At 42.8% G+C, this 5,065-nt stretch overlaps 1 non-coding gene across 1 annotated transcript; it reads right to left on the bottom strand.

Annotated features, from left to right (window-relative positions):
- Positions 1-1,687: 1,687 nt before the first annotated feature.
- Positions 1,688-1,797, bottom strand: LOC144066470 (U5 spliceosomal RNA). Its single transcript, XR_013297635.1, has one exon. It is a non-coding gene; the product is annotated as a U5 spliceosomal RNA (small nuclear RNA).
- Positions 1,798-5,065: the final 3,268 nt, after the last annotated feature.

Genomic DNA, 5,065 nt, shown 5'->3' with positions numbered 1-5,065 from the left:
CGACAGACATCACATTGTCAAACTTCAGGCATCTGCTGGAAAGGGCCTGCTGATAGATAATGCAGTGCAGAGCTATGGCCTCCTCCACACCCTCCTCTTCCAGTTTTTTTGAACAAGTGCTACCAGTCCATTCTTCCTCCCTGTCAGTTGTTATTCCAACAAAGCTCTTCCATGGCAAACCGGCATTCTTAATGGCATCACACAGCTGGTGAAATATTTCCTTAGCGGTGGTCTGGCCATGCATTGGAATTACTGTGAGCAACTCCTCCATTACTTCAAAATTGTCATCAACACCACGGACATATGTTGCGAGCTGGGCAGTGTCTGTGATGTCTGTGGTCTCATCAAGAGCCACTGAATATACACTGAAACATTGTGCTTTCTCACACATTTGATCATAAATGTCACTTGACAGGTGAGAAATGCGCTCTGCCACGGTGTTGGCAGAAAGGCTGATGTGGTTGAAAAATTCACCTTCTGTGAATGGCTTTCCTGCTTTAGCAATCAACTCACAAACGGCGTAGCTAGCTTCGACTGCTGCATTACTGTCTTTGGTAGCCTTCTTGAAGAAATCCTGTTGCCTCAGAAGACATGTTTTAAGACTGGCAACCTGGTTGGCTCTCTCATTTCCCTGGTATTTTTCGTACTCCTCAGCATGTCTCGTAGACTACGAGTCGTAGTATAATGACGTTTCAAATTGTATTCCTTGTGCACCGCAACTTTTTCAGTGCAAATGAGACACGTCGGGTGCCCCTGTGTTCAACAAAGAAATATTGCACTCCCCACTTTTCTTGAAACTGTCTGTGCTCATCACCGACCTTTCTCTTCACGCCAGGCTTTGAAAGAGACATCTCTGGGGCTCTGTAATTTGTTTTTGCACTTGGAATGAGTCTTGGGTTGATCTTTCACGTTCAGTCGAGCGGGTTTGTGGCGCATGCGCACTTTCGCTCTATGTTCTATGCTGAGAGCAGCGGAGGAGTGTGCGCGCCGAGCGGAGTGATCGGCTTCACGGCTTCTCCTCCGCCCAGCTGATTGGAGGAATGAATGAGTGAGTGAGCGAGGCACTGGACAGCCCAGCCGATGTCCCGCCCTCCAGAGCCGTATACCTCACCGTGATTGGTTCATTCAGCTCCGAACACAACAAGTGTCATTCATATCAATCTTGCGGGCCGCACGAACATTAATCTTTCATATTAAGACGGGGGCCGCAAATTATCGTCCTCGGGGCCGCAGTTGGCCCGCGGGCCGCGAGTTTGAGACCCCTGGTCTAGATGCTGACTTTAAACCATAAAGGTCTGAACAAAGGCACAAATCAAAATACAACTAGCACTTTTCTACAAATCACAATTTTCTCATCTCTAACAAATTATTGCTTCGGAAAAATTGAAATCCAAATAGATATTATTTTTAAAAATACGAAGTTAAACGAACATCTGGAAGCTTTCTACATAACAAACGCCTCTTCAGTGTAATATGAGTTAAAACATTCATGAACTAAACAGTGGGTTTAAAAAAGTTTTAATTGATTAATAAGTTGACTTAATACATGTTAATTTATCACTACTACATTTAACAAAGTTAGATGTTTGAGGATGTAAATATTTAAACATCCAAGGAGTAAAATGCTAAACACGTTTTAAAACCATGTGGATAGTATATGCAAAGTATATTTTGACAGTAAAGGGAACCTCTGCTGAAGCAAAGTATAAAAAATTGCACACAACTCTTGTTGTTCCTTCCCACGGAAATCTTTAGTAAAAGACGAAAGATCAGATGTGTTCTGATAAAGCCGTGACAGAACGACCTACGTCTATATCCGCAATAGCAGTTTAACACACAGACAAGTTGCGCAAATGAGGAAGCTGATTCTCTCCTGTGGGATCTTCCTCAGGACCAACTGATGTTTCGGTTGACAACTCCCTCCCAGGTTGTCCAGCTTCCTTATTGGCCCTGCGACACAGCCTTCACTTTATAGAGCTTTTCACCCATCCTTGTCACCTTCCCCACCACCATTTTCTTCCTAACCATACTGTTTGCCTTGGACCAGAATCGTGGTGCTTCTCCCCATCCTACCCCTGCTTTTCCTTCTCCTGATGATGCAGTCTATTGACAGCTTGGTCAATCTCAGCCTGGGCGGTCCACCTCTGGCCAGTTGGAACCTAGATGTTGGCGTTCCTTACTGACTGGTCAGTGGACTCTCTTAGCTCGAGAACCAGCCTAGACTTCTCTTTCCTGTAGCACAGACTGATAGACTGTAGTTGGAGTTACAGTGCATTCTTTTCAAAGACGTCCGTTTCAGAAAGGCAACATGGTAGACCTAGCCACTTTTTGATGAATGAATTGGCTTTTCCATCCATCTTGCTCACAGTGCATGAAGAGATCTTGCTCATTTGCAAGGGCCACATTAAACTTCTGTAGAGTATGAACTGGTAGCACCAGACCTTAAACTTTGCAGGGAGTTGGCTCTGGTCAATCCTTGACAGGCCATCAGTAACTTGTCTCATGATGGTCCTCTCCATCTGTTTATCAGACAGCTCTGCAGTGTACTGCCTCCCTAGACTTTTGATAGGTTGCCCAGAGAGGAAGGGGATTCTTTCTCCCCTGACGCAAAGGTGGTGTTGTATAAATAGTATAAATAGTAATGGAAAATGAAAAATGTCTTGAGCATGTCTATAACCCAGAAGCCACTTTTTAAAGATAATTCCAACAACACACCTTAATTTGTTGCTTTCATTGCATTGTTTGTCATTTGCTTCAAATCAAATCAAATCTAAAGCCTTTATTGATTTGGATAACTTTATTCATCCCACATTCGGGAAATTTCGTTGTCACAGTAGCAAGAGGGCGAGGATGCAGAAATAGGAAAGTCATTTTAGACATAAATAGATAGGTAATAAGTAAGTTAATAAATAAATACATGAATAAATATATAAATAAATAAGCATGTTGCTGAAATATATATACATGGTAGGCTGATTGGACACTATAAATTACTCCTAGGTATGGTTGTGTGTGCATGATTGTCCGTCTCCTTGTGCCCTGCGATCGGCTGGCCACTGATTCAGCATGTCCCCCGCCTCTGGCCCGGAGACAGCTGGGATTGGATCCAGTACACAGGGGGTCCCGCGACCCTAATGAGGATAAAGTGGTTCAGAAATGAAATGAGAGATGATAGAAATTTTCAGGTATTTTTACTTTTAAATTCTGGATCTAAAGAATACTACAATGTAAAAATATAAATTGTTTATGACTCTCTCTGCCAAAAAGTCTGATGTGTTAGTTTCAACCCCACCAACATTTTGCTTGTAGCATTCTGCTAAAAGAGATGGCTCCCTAAACAGCCGAGGAGTTACAATGCATTGATTTTTGGGCTGAGCAGACCACTACTGCTGCGGCAACTTGTTTTTTCTTACCCAGTACAGTGGTACCTCGTCATACGACCGCTCGTCATACAATATTCTCGTCTTACGACGGAAATTTTGATCGAATAATTCGCCCGTCATGCGATCAAAATTTCGTGATGCGACCAAGCCAGGTGGCCATGGCACTGTCTTTTTTGCATATCTTTCGTGTATAAGAATATACACAACGCACAACGGGCATGCGCGGGAAAAAGAGGGCTTTCTGGGTAATGAAGTATACTCGTGCACACAACGCCGACAGGCAATGGCACTCTTTCTCAGAATAAAACTTTACCCACAATCAATACGTGGGTAGGCTTAGCTGCTGCATTTCCTGTTATTTTTATCTAATATGAGGAGTATTATATTACTTCTCGTTTGCTGCTCATAAGAACATCAGGGGCACTGGCTCGCAACTCCCCGCAATAGCATCCCCGGTAGCAACTCTATCATAAGCGCCGTTCAAAGCGGATGCGACCACAGATGCTACAAGCTAAAAGGGAGCTGCTAGCCAGCGCCCCCGAAGCTCCCATGAGCAGCGGAGCGATTGCTGTTAAAGACTGCTGCTCGTTGGCAAGTGGTCGTGCGTTACCCGATTGTGAGGACATTTGTGTGCATCATTTTCGGAATATTTTGAAGGGAATAGTACAACAGCAAACAGCCCATCGATAGCGAACGTGAGGGTGGAGTGTTTGTTCCGTTTACGAGTGCGTTGTGTGGAAAAAAAAACGAAGCCCCTCGGCGAAATCCGCCCAATTTTAGTTAGATTAAACACATTTAATTTCTTTTAAACCACTAGTTATGTGTTACTTTGTTAATAGATGGGGAATTGGAATAAATAAAACATTTTTTCCAATCCAATATCCTGTTTTTGGTTTTTTTTCAGAGGGCAGGAACGAATTAATTTGTTTTCCATTCATTTCAATGGGAAACGGCCGCTCGAGTTACGAGAACCTCGTCATACGATCTCAGTCTCGGAACGGATTATGATCGTATGTCGAGGTACCACTGTACTTGGTATGAAGCTGAATGCAGCACCTAGGATTGGTCAGTTACATGACCTGAAGTCCAGGACGTCCATATTGTAATGTCTATATTGAGACGAATATTCGATTAATTGCCCAAAAAAGAGGGGCTTTGCAAATAGCAGGGTCGTGAAGTGGGTCTCATATTGAAATGTGTATTTTGCCTGTTTCTAGTTATGACTCCATGAGTCTCAAGCTTCTCCTTAGTAGAGCTCTATCCTGTAGCCAGATGTGTCCTTGAACGCTTGCAACATTGTCATTATCTTCTATTTGTCTGTTCATAACAAATAGCTTACTGTATGAAGTAGGGGAAAATCCCATCCCTGTTCGGTTTCGGTACCACCCTCTAGACACCTTCGAGAAATGTTTCATTTTCCAGTACAATTTATTTATTTCAAATATGCATTTTCAGTAACTCATGATTGACAGTTACACATTACAGTTGTTTTCCCAATTGCTAAAAGAGAAATCCTAAAGGACCCACACATTTAAAATAAATAAAATAAAACTACATCCCATTTGAAAATACCACAAGCCCATTTCACACAGACTCGATTCCCATATCACAATCCTCCTCTCTCATAAATCGAAACCTAGTAAATAGACTTCAAATGTTTTCACTGAGTACTATGGTGTTGA

This window comes from Stigmatopora argus, chromosome 20, assembly GCF_051989625.1.
Source record: "Stigmatopora argus isolate UIUO_Sarg chromosome 20, RoL_Sarg_1.0, whole genome shotgun sequence".
NCBI lineage: Eukaryota > Metazoa > Chordata > Actinopteri > Syngnathiformes > Syngnathidae > Stigmatopora > Stigmatopora argus.
This window is presented reverse-complemented; position numbering and strand designations above follow the sequence as displayed.